Below are 14,726 nucleotides of genomic sequence, written 5' to 3' on the forward strand. Positions count from 1 at the left end.
GCCATGAGGGCCTAATTGTTCCACGCAACCTCTGCTGCCAGAGTACGGAATTCAATGGCGTAGTCGGCAACAGTTCTCGTACTCTGTTCGATAGACATGAGGCACTTGGCAGCAGAAGCGGAGCATGAGGGAATGTCAAATACCCTTTTAAATGAAGCCACAAACTCAGTGTAGCTCAAGACAGCAGGTTTTTGTCTCCCATAGAGGGTTTGCCCAGGCCAAGGCTCTCTCAGAAAGCAAAGATATTACAAAACCTATTTTGCTTCTGTTCGTGGGAAATGCCTGGGGCAGCAGCTCAAAGTATATCTCAATCTGGTTGAGAAACCCTCCGCATTGGACTGGATCGCACCCAAATTGCTGGGGAAGCAGAGCAGAACCAGACATACCTCTTATAGAGGTAATACTCGAGGCGGGTGCCTGCACAGAGACTGGAGCAGCAGCAGGGTCGGCCTGCAACATAGGTTGTACTGGGGCGGCCACAGTGGAAGATTCCAGGTGAACCATGCAACTCAGGAGCATTTGTAACACCATGGCAAACTGATCCCTGCGGTGATCCAGTTCATCCAATCTGGAAAAAATATTACCAACAAGTGGATTGACTGCATCTTCTGAATTCATGGCCTTCGCCTACTGTCAGAAACCACAAAATCAGACCGAGACAGAAGTACAGTTAAATCACACTTGTTTAATAATAAAAGTAAAAAGAACAAATGTGGTCAAAACATAGCCAAAGTTCAGTAACCAGAATGGATAGTCAGCCAAGCCAGAAGTCAGGGATCAATGTAGTGGAACAGCAAGCAGGATCTGGAGCCAGAAGTGATGTCAGCAAAGCAAGTCTTTAAATAGGAACGCAGGAGATTATCTCTTGTGATGTTGATCAAGGTGAAGGCAGAGAACCTCTGGACTGGACGGCTTAAGTAGGCAGGACTGACGAGCAGGATATCATCAACAGCTGAGTAACTGTGGAGAGATAGGAGCTGGCAATTAGCCAGCAGCTGAGCGGCCAGCTCAGAGAAGGAAGGGCTGAGCCCAGCCCTGACAACATCTCTCATTCACAGTCCCTAAAAACTCCCCCCTTTTTTTGTCGGAACCCATATAAGCAATATTATGTTTTATATCCCACATGCTTACTCTATATAGTGACTGACCTCATTTAAATGAAAAATTATAAATATAGCGCTCGCAAACACAATATGTAAATGTGGAATAAAAAATAAATAATAAAACAACACAAAGTCCAAAACAATGACTCAAGGTGCTCCAATCCAAAGTGAAGGGAAGAAAGGTGCTTCAAAAGATTCAGGTGCACAACACAAGATGGTGGATAGGAGGTCAGGTCATCAGATCCAGGGTTACTTGGTGAAGAGTTTCAGCCAGACAAAACATGTACCCAGAAGTAAAAAAACAAACTAATAGTGAAGTACCATCAAAAAAGGGTTTATTTAAACAAAGGATGGGTACTTACAAAAAATAGGATTAAAACAAGCATCAAGCATGGAGCAGATTGTATAAAACCGCCGTTTCAGGCGTGCGTTCCAAACGACCGGAAGTGACGTCAGAAATCCCAGAAATAGCGTCAACGTTTCGCCCTCCCACAGGGCATCATCATAGACCTAATTTCTGGTTTAGCTGAGCCAGCTTAAATAGAGGGCGGAGGAATAAACGCCCCTAAAAACACCCAATCAAAATATTGGAATTCGTAAAATAAAAACAAAAAATACAATAATAGGAAAAACATTTGTACAACGTATTACAAATAAAAAAAATATATATAATATAAAAAAATGTTGTTAAAACTAGACTAAAAATTGGACAGGAAGCTATTGAGATAAAATTCGATGTTCAACCCCAGGGGGCTCATCGTTTTGAGACGATGGATCCACTGGGTCTCATTACGAGAGATGGCTCGCTTAAGATTACCACCTCTCCAATGTTCCTCCAGTGTCCCTCATTGTCCTGCTACAGAACCCAAAAAGTCAGAAGGATTGTGAGGCCGCGCTTTCACAGTCTGTATTCATAGGGGAATTCAAGATCAAGCAAGCTTTTGCCCTTCTGATTAATACCACAGAAAATAAGGCCACTAGGGTCCCTTCTGTGACAAAGTCTGAAATGATTAGACAAGCTATGATGTTTTCAACCCTTTTTGATCCTATTAACATGTTCTCTTAATCTCACATAATAATTTTTCATGTTTTCCAAGCGATTAGCACTTTGTGTATAGCAGCTGCAATTTTATTTCACTGATTTATTTTTGTCACACCATTAGCGCGAGTATATATATTTAGTATATTTATTTTTTTCAATTTTGACCTTATTAAAGTCTCGCCGACCAAACCTTCTCTCTTTTTGAACATTACCCCATATAGGGGTGTATCTGGTAGGATAAGAAAACCCCATCATTTTCTTAAAGCGGAGTTCCACCCAAAAGTGGAACTTCCGCTTGTTGTACTCCTCCCCCTCTCCGGTGCCACATTTGGCACCTTTCGTGGGAGAGGATACCTGTCTTTCACAGGTATCCTGTTCCCACTTACAGTAGCCTCAGCCGCGGTATTGACGTCACCGCCCGGGCTCTCTCCACCTCCCTCCTCCTTTCCCGGCTCCCGGCCCAGTAGGAGAGAGGAGCGGAGCCTCGCGCATGCATGGTAGGGTTTCCGTTGTGAAGCCGCAGGGCTTTACTGCCTGGTTCCCTTACTCGCAATGGAGGGGGCATGCACCCGACAGCTGATGGAAACATCAGCTGTGGTGCCGACATTGCTGGACTCCAGGACAGGTAAGTATCCAATTATTAAAAGTCAGCAGCTGCAGGATGTGTAGGTGCTGGCTTTTAATATTTGCAGTGGTGGGCGGACCTCCCCTTTAACTGTATCCTATATTTTACACATTAACTTGAGAGTAGGCATAGCAGTAGGCATAGCAGTGAGCGAAACACCCCCAATGCCCCCTCCAATACCTGTAGTGGTGGCCGAACATTAAACACATGAGAGAATAGTTGCCAAGCAGAGGAAGATAACTGCTCAGAATACCATCCCCTGTAGTGCAGTTGAGATGCAAGGAAGTATATCCTTGAGTTGGGGACTGCCTAACCCCCAGCATTTTTGGGGTGTTGTAGAATCTCCAATTTTATGCGGGGGTTTTGTTTCACCAAACAGGAGCATTATGTAAAAAATACAAAAGCTGAGGCATCCATATCATCTTAAGTAAATTAATAGGGCCTACTACCGATAAGGGCAACTTATTCCTTTGTTAATAAAGTTTCTTATTGAACAACATAAACAAGTTTTTACCTCAGTTACAGAAACCATTTTAGTTCTGACTTGGACTGCACTGTTATGTGTTTGATATATGATTTAAATATAAACTTTCTGTATAGTAATGTTTAATGTTGTACTTATTTGCAAAGAGTCACATGTAATACATATTGTAATTCTAAGTTTTTCTGATTGTATTGCAGTTTACAGAACTATTGATAGAAGTAAATTCAGTTTTGGAATACAATACAATGCTATTTCTGTCTGACTGGCTGTCAGCTAAGGGATAGTAGGAAAGCACAACAAACATCAAATAAAATGCACTTCAGCCAGCGTGTAAAGGATTTGGACTTCCATGACCGTGCACCTCCACCATCTAGACACTCACCAGATAGCGAACATCAATGAGCCTAGAACTATACTTGCTATGAAGCAAGTGGCCTCTTGTCCAGATGTTGAAATCAGATAATGAATTCCAGAGGGAACATGCACAGATGGTGGATATCAATCCACAATGATCATTTGCTATGAAGTATAGTGGCCTACTGCCCTGGTTGTGATATCCAAAAGAGTCATACACTCTCCACACTATACTACCTACCAAAAAAGAAAAACCCCCTAAAAGAAGAAAAAAAAAGAGGAATATATTTGTAGTTCTCTTTCCTTCTCTGACCCCCCCAGCTCGCTCCCTCCACCTCTCCCTCACGAACATGCGCCACCCACTGTCCCTCAATCCATTCTATTCTTTTACAACACAACTCTCCTCCACCAGTTCCCTCAGCTTTTAGGACACACAGAATGATTTTAACAGGGATTATATGGCATAACATTTCTGGTAATTACAAAGAAACTAAAGGACGCTTCCAAATTGCCCTTGTTGTGAAGATCCTGATCATCCACACCTCATACAAAATACTTTTTATTCAAGTGCACCCTGCATTGCCTTCATTTTATGACAGTTGGGCTTGCTGGCTATCTGATAGCAGATGTACAGCTTGGAAATAGTTGACAACAATTCTCACTACCCCAGTCACTAAGTTTTCTTCATGAACATCTTATTATTAAATATTGGCAAGACTATGGCTAAACATAGTGCATACCACAGGTTTAGCTGTACCAATAGATTCATTTAATATTTTACAGCAATGACAAGAGCTACACTAATGCAACACACTAAACTTCTTGTTCCTTTGTTACTGGGATGAAAGTTTAAGACATTATATTGGCATGTCTTGCATATACTTACTATGTACTGCCCATCTATGCTGTGTATCTCGTTTGTTCCTTTTTGTACTGACTTTACTTAAATTCCAATAAAGAACAACAGTTACAAAAGAGAACACTCACTTCCTGCTGTATGGCATTTTTATTTTTTTGGTACGTGTTCCCCATGGCACTACTTGGCTCCCAGTGCTCTTTTTTGATGATCCCTTGCCTATTAGCCTTGAAAAAAGCCAGAACATATTTTGAAGATTTGCCCTCCCATTAGACTTTGATTTGGTTTAAATTTAAGTTTGGAAATTTCGCACTTGAAGCATGATTTAATGGGCTTCCACAAACTGAACTAGGCACTTTCACTTATCCCTGTTCATCTCTTTTCAGATAGGAAACAGAGTACCTTCAAGCAAATATTTAATTATTGGGGTGATAACTTGTTGCTTAGCTAAGAACACTTGTAGGTATATATAGAGATTTGCGTGCATATATTAGCATAAACCATCAAATCAATCAATAAACTGCTGAACAAACAGACCATATTTTGGCCAGTTTGTCCCCCTGAATCCCCTACTGTTTTTGTTTACATTCCAGTATTACAGGCAACCTCATTGACCAAACATAATCATGACTAAATCAGGTCGATGACATCACCCAGGATCCCCAAAGCTCTTGTTCACATTCCAACAGCACCTAGGATTATGTCATTTAGTGGCAGTGGTGTGGAGAGGCAACACTTTCAGGCTTTCGGTCATCATGCTGGTGGAGGAACATTGTGCTGGATGGTATAATTGATGCTGGATTTACACTAGGGGACATTATTTGCACTTTGTCACATTGTTGGTGTGTTAAGTTACTTTTCCACTATTTTGGGGAACCCTTATTATAAAAGGCACTTTCAGATTCCTAAAAGCCCCCCACAAAGCTCCACCAAGGGCTGCATGCCCTCCTGTCCCTTCTGCATTGAACTGTATTGTAATCCTACTGTCCCCCCTCTACATTGTAAAGCGCTGCGTAAACTGTTGGCGCTATATAAATCCTGTAAAATAATAATAATAATGTCCACAGCTGTTCCTTTCCTGGCCACCCAGGCTACAAGCCTGCATAAGAGTCTGGTGTGAATTTTAAGGGGAAACACATGCTGTTTTCTTCTAAATGTGTACTGTACCTTTAAAAATAATAAAAATCAGTTCCTCTAAAACTCATACTAGAACCTTATCTAGACAGTACTGGTATAGAAAATCACCCACACATATCCACAAACTAAACAAAAATACAAAGAAACCCTCTGAATAAAAGGGAAGAAAATAATATTTTTTTAAATCAAAATTTGCACCTGTACCAAGCTTATATAAATGGAGAGGGAAGGGTTAGAGTGGAGAGGAAAAGCATGGATCCAGCCTATAAGTGGGTTACAATATCAATGGGGAATTAAAGACTATCTTTTTCCCTAATTGTTGATCTCCTTTATTTACTGCATATGAATCACTGCAGCGTGTTTGTCCTTTGAACAGAACAAACTCTAAAACTTTTCAATTAATGAATATGGGATCAACTTATAAGTTTCACTTGTGATTTATTAAGTGTAGTTGGTAATACTTTGCCATTAGATTGCATTGCTATTTGTTTTTCTTCCCTGTTGAGGAACATATGGGTTGGATAATTAAGTGACACAAAAGTCACCACATAATGTGACTCACTAAGGGAAGTAGGAGCTTATGTATAAATAGCTACTGTGACCCTTGTGAGTTTCCATGATTGTAAGTTTTTGTGTGCTCTCAATTCCCATCTCATATTATTTAGAGGATTAAATTTAATCCATGATTATGTGCGACATCAAATTAATATTCAGGCAGCAATGCGTTATCATATTAGCTTTTCTCTGGTCTTTTTCCCCAAGCAATAGCTTTTGGAATGTCACAGACCTCATTTCTAAAGGTACGGCAGAAAGTTTTAGGAGCTTTATAGTTGCAGTGGATAAATATTTTTACTATACACACTGTGTACAAAAATTCATTTTATTTATATTCAGTTCCAATAGTCATCTTTTTGTTCACATAGATTTAAGAATTTGTCTTTTCAAAACTGGCTTGAGGAAATTCACAACTTTTATCATGCAAAAAATTCTGTGGCTCTATGTATGCACACTTTCATAGAAAGCCTAGTTTGCTTTGGCTTTGTCCTTTAGGTTTTTTATCTTAAAGTGTTTATAACCCTTAAAAAAAATGACTTTCTGTTCCCTTATAGCAAGTTAAACAGCACAGTGCTTGTGCTGTCTAACCTGCCCCTCTGGAAGCTGTAAAAACCTGGCTGATCCTGCTAGTTTCTGCCCTCCCCTGTAAACTGACCACAGTTTATCATGGCTGCTGAGCCCTGACACCGTGGTCAGTTTATGTGCCTCCATCATCCACACCTCTCCTCTCCCCCTCCCCTCCCTGCCTACCAGCTCAGGAGTCTGTGTCCCCATCTCCGCCCCCCCGCGCTGCTGTTAAGAAAATACTAATATGTTAAAAAAACACTTACAGCCCCTCTCTTTTAACCACTTGCCGACCGGCTCACGCCAATATACATTGGTAGAATGGCACATACAGGCATATTAATGTACCTGTACATTGCCCTTTAAGACGTGGCATTGTGGGCGCGAGTGTGATCGCGGGTCCCGCAGACTCGATGTCCGCGGGAATACCCGCGATCATCTGACATGACTCCCGGCTGACATCAGAGGGAGAGCTTGGCTCCTCCCACTGTAGCCCTGGGTTGGAGTATTGAAGCAGCCTGAAGATACTTCACAAAAAGATATTTAGAGGCTTTGATTTTAACAAATAATTACACAGTGCAGGATGGAAGCTTAAAATAGGGGGGCTGGCAGAACATTATAATGTAGAGTTACAAACCTTTTAACTGCTTCAGTCCTGGGCATGATTTTAGAATAGCACAAAGACAATAGCTATTGTGTTTACATTATGAGTGTAGAGACATAAAAAGACTTGGGTTATTGCAGATCTGTCCAGACTCTCTTTACAGCAGTAAGTAACTGTTAGCTAGCAGTAGATCAATATTATAAGTGATTTGCTGCTGCAGAGGTGCATATGGATCTGCATCCAGTATCCATAGATGATATTCCAAACATTCATAAAAAAATAAAAATAAATAGAAAAATAAATAATTTAATAAATAATTACAGTATACAGTGCCTAGAAAAAGTATTCATACCTTTTGACATTTTCCACATTTTGTTATGTTACAACCAAAAACGTAAATGTATTTTATTGGGATTTTATGTGATAGACCAACACAAAGTGGCACATAATTACGAAGTGGAAGGAAAATGATAAATGGTTTTCCAAATTTTTTACAAATAAATATCTGAAAAGTGTGGCGTGCACTTGTATTCAACCCCCTTTACTCTGATACCCCTAACTAAAATCTAGTGGAACCAATTGCCTATAGAAGTCACCTAATTAGTAAATATACTTGGTATATTTAGTAACATACAGCATCATGAAGGCCAAGGATCACACCAGACAGGTAAGGGATAAAGTTGTGGAAAAGTTTAAAGCAGGGATAGGTTATAAAAAAATATCCCAAGCTTTGAACATCTCACGGAAAACACTGTTCAAACCATCATCCAAAAATAGAAAGAGTATGGCACAACTGCAAACCTACTAAGACATCGCAGTCGACCTAAACTAACAGGCCGGGCAAGGAGAACATTAATCAGAGAAACAGCAAAGAGGCCCATGGTAACTCTGGAGAAGCTGCAGAGATCCACAGCTCAGGTGGGAGACACTGTCCACAGCTATTATTCGTGCACACCACAAATCTGGCCTTTATGGAAGAGTGGCAAGAAGAAAGCCATTGTTGAAAGAAAGCCATAAGAAGTCCCGTTTGCAGTTTGTGAGAAGCCATGTAGGGGCACAGCAAACATGTGGAAGAAGGTGTTCTGGTCAGATGAGACCAAAATTCAACTTTTTGGCCTAAAAGCAAAGCACAATGTGTGGCAGAAAACTAACTGCACATCACCCTGAACACACCATCCCCACCGTGAAACATGGTGGTGGCAGCATGTTGTGGGGATGCTTTTCTTCAGCAGGGACAGGAAAGCTGGTCAGAGTTGATGGGAAGATGGATAGAGCCAAATACAGGGCAATCTTAGAAGAAAACCTGTTATGCACACACGATCAGGAAATGCCGCCAGCAAAACTCCGATGAGAACTTTTTGTCGGAAAATGCGACTGTGTGTATGCTCTTTTGATCTTTTGTTGGCGGAATTCCAGCCAGCAAAAGATTGAGAGCATGTTCTCTATTTTTCGGTCTGGAAAAGTTCCTATCCAAAAATGCGATCGTCTGTATGCAATTCGAAGGCGCAAAAAACGACGCACGCTCGCAAACAATTCTACGCATGCTCAAAAGAATTAAACTTAATTTTCTCAGCTCATCGTAGTGTTGTACATCACTGCATTCTTGACAGTCGAAAGTTCAGAGAACTTTTGTGTGACCGTGTGTATGCAAGGCAAGCTTGAGCGGAATTCCGTCAGAAAAACCATCCAAGTTTTTTCTGACGGAAATTCCTATCGTGTGTACACGGCATTAGAGTCTGCAAAAGACTTGAGACTGGGGTGGAGGTTCAACTTCCAGCAGGACAAGGACCTTAAACATACAGCCAGACCTCCAATGGAATTGTTTAGATCAAAGCATATTCTTGTGTTAGAAAGGCCCAGGCAAAGTACAGACTTAAATCCATAAGAGAATCTGTGGCAAGCCTTGAAAATTGCTGTTCACAGACACTCTCCATCCAATTTTGAAAAAAAAATATTGGCGTGGGGGGTCCCTCCAAATCTATACTAGACCCGAAGGGCCTGGTACGGACCTGGGGGGGACCCCACGCCGTTTTTATCACAATTTTTCTTTGGACAGCAAGTTTTTTTGTATATTCAGCTGTCAGCGGGGGCAGAGGTTCAGTCCAGACCTAAATCGAATTGAGAATTTGTGGCAAATTTTTTTAAATTGCTGTTCACAGACGCTCTCCATCCAATCTGACAGAGCTTGAGCTATTTTGCCAAGAAGAATGGGCAAAAATTTCACTCTCTGGATGTGCAAAGCTGGTAGAGACATACCCAAAAAGACTTGCAGCTGTAATTGCAGTGAAAGGTGATGTTTAACGCAGTATATTTGAGTGTGTTACTACATGTTTAATGCAGTATATATCAGTGCATTAATGCATGTTTAACTTAGTATATTTGCGTGCGTTACTGTATGTCACATTTAACGCAGTAAATAACAGTGCGATACTGTATGTTTAACGCGGTACCCATTGAGTGTGTTACTGCACGTTTAATACAGTACATTTCAGTGCATTAGTGCAGTGTTTCTCAACTCCAGTCCTCAAGGCGCACCAACAGGTCATGTTTTCAGGATTTCCACTATTTTGCACAGGTGATTTGATCAGTTTCACCACCTTAGTAATGACCACAGTCGTTTCATCTGAGGGAAATCCTGAAAACATGACCTGTTGGTGCGCCTTGAGGACTGGAGTTGAGAAACACTGCGTTAGTGCATGTTTATCACAGTATATTTCCAAGCGTCAATGCAGTTTTACTGTAGTATATTGTAGTGTGTCAAAGGAGTGTGTCTGTGTAGTGACTACTCAAGTTAAAGTGCACCAAACACCACTTTCCATCGATTAAAGTGCATCCATATACACATGCCCCCCATCATGTCTGGGAAGCCAACAAGGAGAGTATACAGTATATATCCATGCAATACTGCACGTTTAATGCAGTATATAGCAATTAGGGATGAGCTTCGAGTTCAAGTCGAACTCATGTTCGACTCGAACATTGGCTGTTCGCAAGTTCACCGAACAGCGAACAATTTGGGGTGTTCGCGGCAAATTCGAATGCCGCGGAACACCCTTTAAAAGTCTATGGGAGAAATAAATCAAAAGTGCTAATTTTAAAGGCTAATATGCAAGTTATTGTCATAAAAAGTGTTTGGGGACCTGGGTCCTGCCCCAGGGGACATGGATCAATGCAAAAAAAAGTTTTAAAAACGGCCGTTTTTTCAGGAGCAGTGATTTTAATAATGCTTAAAGTCAATCAATAAAAGTGTAATATCCCTTTAAATTTCGTACCTGGGGGGTGTCTATAGTGTGCCTGTAAAGGGGCGCATGTTTCCTGTGTTTAGAACAGTCTGACAGCAAAATGACATTTTGAAGGAAAAAACTCATTTAAAACTACCCGCGGCTATTGCATTGCCGACAATACACATAGAAGTTCATTGATAAAAACGGCATGGGAATTCCCCAAAGGGGAACCCCGAACCAAAATTTAAAAAAAAAAATGACGTGGGGGTCCCCCTAAATTCCATACCAGGCCCTTCAGGTCTGGTATGGATATTAAGGGGAACCCCGGCCAAAATTTAAAAAAAAAAATGACGTGGGGTTCCCCCTAAATTCCATACCAGACCCTTCAGGTCTGGTATGGATTTTAAGGGGAACCCCGCGCCAAAAAAAAAAAAAAAAAAACGGCGTGGGGTCCCCCCAAAAATCCATACCAGACCCTTATCCGAGCACGCAACCTGGCAGGCCGCAGGAAAAGAGGGGGGGACGAGAGTGCGGCCCCCCTCCCTCCTGAACCGTACCAGGCCACATGCCCTCAACATTGGGAGGGTGCTTTGGGGTAGCCCCCCAAAACACCTTGTCCCCATGTTGATGAGGACAAGGGCCTCATCCCCACAACCCTGGCCGGTGGTTGTGGGGGTCTGCGGACGGGGGGCTTATCGGAATCTGGAAGCCCCCTTTAACAAGGGGACCCCCAGATCCTGGCCCCCCCCCTGTGTGAAATGGTAAGGGGTATGTACCCCTACCATTTCACAAAAAAAGTGTCAAAAATGTTAAAAATGACAAGAGACAGTTTTTGACAATTCCTTTATTTAAATCCTTCTTCTATCTTCCTTCATCTTCTGGTTCTTCTGGCTCTTCTGGCTCTTCTGGCTCTTCTGGTTCTTCCTCCGGCGTTCTCGTCCAGCATCTCCTCCGCGGCGTCTTCTATCTTCTTCTCCTCGGGCCGCTCCGCACCCATGGCATGGGGGGGAGGCTCCCGCTCTTCTCTTCTTCTCTTCTTCTTTTCTTCTCTTCTTCTTTTCTTCTCTTCTTCTCTTCTTCATTTTCTTCTCCGGGCCGCTCCGCAATCCATGCTGGCATGGAGGGAGGCTCCCGCTGTGTGACGGCGCTCCTCGTCTGACAGTTCTTAAATAACGGGGGGGCGGGGCCACCCGGTGACCCCGCCCCCCTCTGACGCACGGTGACTTGACGGGACTTCCCTGTGACTTCACGGGGAATGCCACAGGGAAGTCCCGTCAAGTCACCGTGCGTCAGAGGGGGGCGGGGTCACCGGGTGGCCCCGCCCCCCCCGTTATTTAAGAACTGTCAGACGAGGAGCGCCGTCACACAGCGGGAGCCTCCCTCCATGCCAGCATGGATTGCAGAGCGGCCCGGAGAAGAAAACGAAGAAGAGAAGAAGAGAAGAAGAGAAGAAAAGAAGAAAAGAAGAAGAGAAGAAGAGAAGAAGAGAAGAGCGGGAGCCTCCCCCCCATGCCATGGGTGCGGAGCGGCCCGAGGAGAAGAAGACAGAAGACGCCGCGGAGGAGATGCTGGACGAGAACGCCGGAGGAAGAACCAGAAGAACCAGAAGAGCCAGAAGAACCAGAAGATGAAGGAAGATAGAAGAAAGAAGAAGCATTTAAATAAAGGAATTGTCAAAAACTGTCTCTTGTCATTTTTAACATTTTTGACACTTTTTTCGTGAAATGGTAGGGGTACTTATGTACCCCCTTACCATTTCACACAGGGGGGGCGGGATCTGGGGGTCACCTTGTTAAAGGGGGCTTCCAGATTCCGATAAGCCCCCCGCCCGCAGACCCCCACAACCACCGGCCAGGGTTGTGGGGATGAGGCCCTTGTCCTCATCAACATGGGGACAAGGTGTTTTGGGGGGCTACCCCAAAGCACCCTCCCAATGTTGAGGGCATGTGGCCTGGTACGGTTCAGGAGGGAGGGGGGCCGCACTCTCGTCCCCCCCTCTTTTCCTGCGGCCTGCCAGGTTGCGTGCTCGGATAAGGGTCTGGTATGGATTTTTGGGGGGACCCCACGCCGTTTTTTTTTTTTTTTTTGGCGCGGGGTTCCCCTTAAAATCCATACCAGACCTGAAGGGTCTGGTATGGAATTTAGGGGGAACCCCACGTCATTTTTTTTTTTAAATTTTGGCCGGGGTTCCCCTTCATATCCATACCAGACCTGAAGGGCCTGGTATGGAATTTAGGAGGACTCCCACGTCATTTTTTTTTTTTAATTTTGGTTCGGGGTTCCCCTTTGGGGAATTCCCATGCCGTTTTTATCAATGAACTTCTATGTGTATTGTCGGCAATGCAATAGCCGCGGGTAGTTTTAAATGAGTTTTTTCCTTCAAAATGTCATTTTGCTGTCAGACTGTTCTAAACACAGGAAACATGCGCCCCTTTACAGGCATACTATAGACACCCCCCAGGTACGAAATTTAAAGGGATATTACACTTTTATTGTTTGACTTTAAGCATTATTAAAATCACTGCTCCTGAAAAAACGGCCGTTTTTAAAACTTTTTTTTGCATTGATCCATGTCCCCTGGGGCAGGACCCAGGTCCCCAAACACTTTTTATGACAATAACTTGCATATAAGCCTTTAAAATTAGCACTTTTGATTATTCATGTTCGTGTCCCATAGACTTTAACGGTGTTCGCATGTTCGAACGAACTTTTTTCCTGTTCGCATGTTCTGGTGCGAACCGAACAGGGGGGCGTTCGGCTCATCCCTAATAGCAATGCGTTATTGCACAATTAATGCAGTATACAATATATCCATGTGTTACTGCATGTTTTACACAGTATATATCAGTGCATTACTGTATGTTTAATGCAGTTCAGATCAGTGCGCTACTGCACGTTTAATACAGTATATATCCATGCATTACTGCATGTCTAATGTAGTGTATATCAGTGTGTTACTGTACATTTAACACAGTATACATCAGTTCATTACTGCATGTTTAATGCAGTATATCTTAATGCATTACTGCACGTTTAACACAGTATATTTGAGTGTGTTCCTGCATGTTTAACACAGTATATTTCAGTGTGTTACTGCACATTTAACGCAGTACATGTCAGTGTGTTACTGTACGTTTAACGCAATATATATCAATGTGCTACTGCATGTTTAACGCAATATATATCAGTGCATCACTGCATGTTTATCTTAGTATATTTGAGTGTCTTACTGCACCTTTAACGCAGTATATATCAGTGCGTTACTGCAGGTTTAACTTAGTATATTTGAGTGCATTACTGTATGTTCAATGCAGTAAACATCAGTGCCTTACTGCACGTTTAATGCAGTAAATATCAGTGCATTACTGTATGTTTAACGAAGTACCTTTGAGTGCATTACTGCACGTTTAATGCAGCACATTTCAGTGCGTTAGTGCACGTTTACCACAGTATATTGCCAAGTGTCAGTGCAGTTTTACTGTAGTATATTGTAGTGTGTCAGTGGAGTGTGTCTGTGTAGTGACTACTCAAGTTAAAGTGCATCAAACACCACTTTCCATTGATTAAAGTGTATCCAGATACACATCCCCCCATCATGCCTGGGAGGCCAACATATACAGTATATATCCGTGCAATACTGCATGTTTAACGCAGTATATATCTGTGTGTTACTGCATGTTTAATGCAGTATATATCAGTGCATTACTGTACGTTTAAAGCAGTATATATCAGTGCACTACTGCAGTTTAACGCAGTATATATCTGTGTGTTACTGCACGTGTAACGGATTATATATCAGTGCATTACTGTACGTTTAATGCAGTATATAGCAGTGCATTACTGCACGTGTAACGCAGTACATTTGAGTGTGTTACTGCATGTTTAACACAGTATATTTGAGCGAGTAACTGCACAGTTAACACAGTATATTTAAGTGTGTTACTGCACGTTTAATACAGTATATATCTGTGCATTACTGCACGTTTAATGCAGTATATATCAGTGCATTACTGCACGTTTAATGCTGTATATATCAGTGCATTACTGCACGTTTAACGCAGTACATTTGAGTGTGTTACTGCATGTTTAACACAGTATATTTCAGCGAGTAACTGCACAGTTAACACAGTATATTTAAGTGTGTTACTGCACATTTAACGCAGTATATATCAGGGCAT

Source organism: Aquarana catesbeiana, linkage group LG04 (assembly GCF_042186555.1).
Source record: "Aquarana catesbeiana isolate 2022-GZ linkage group LG04, ASM4218655v1, whole genome shotgun sequence".
NCBI classification, from domain to species: Eukaryota; Metazoa; Chordata; class Amphibia; order Anura; family Ranidae; genus Aquarana; species Aquarana catesbeiana.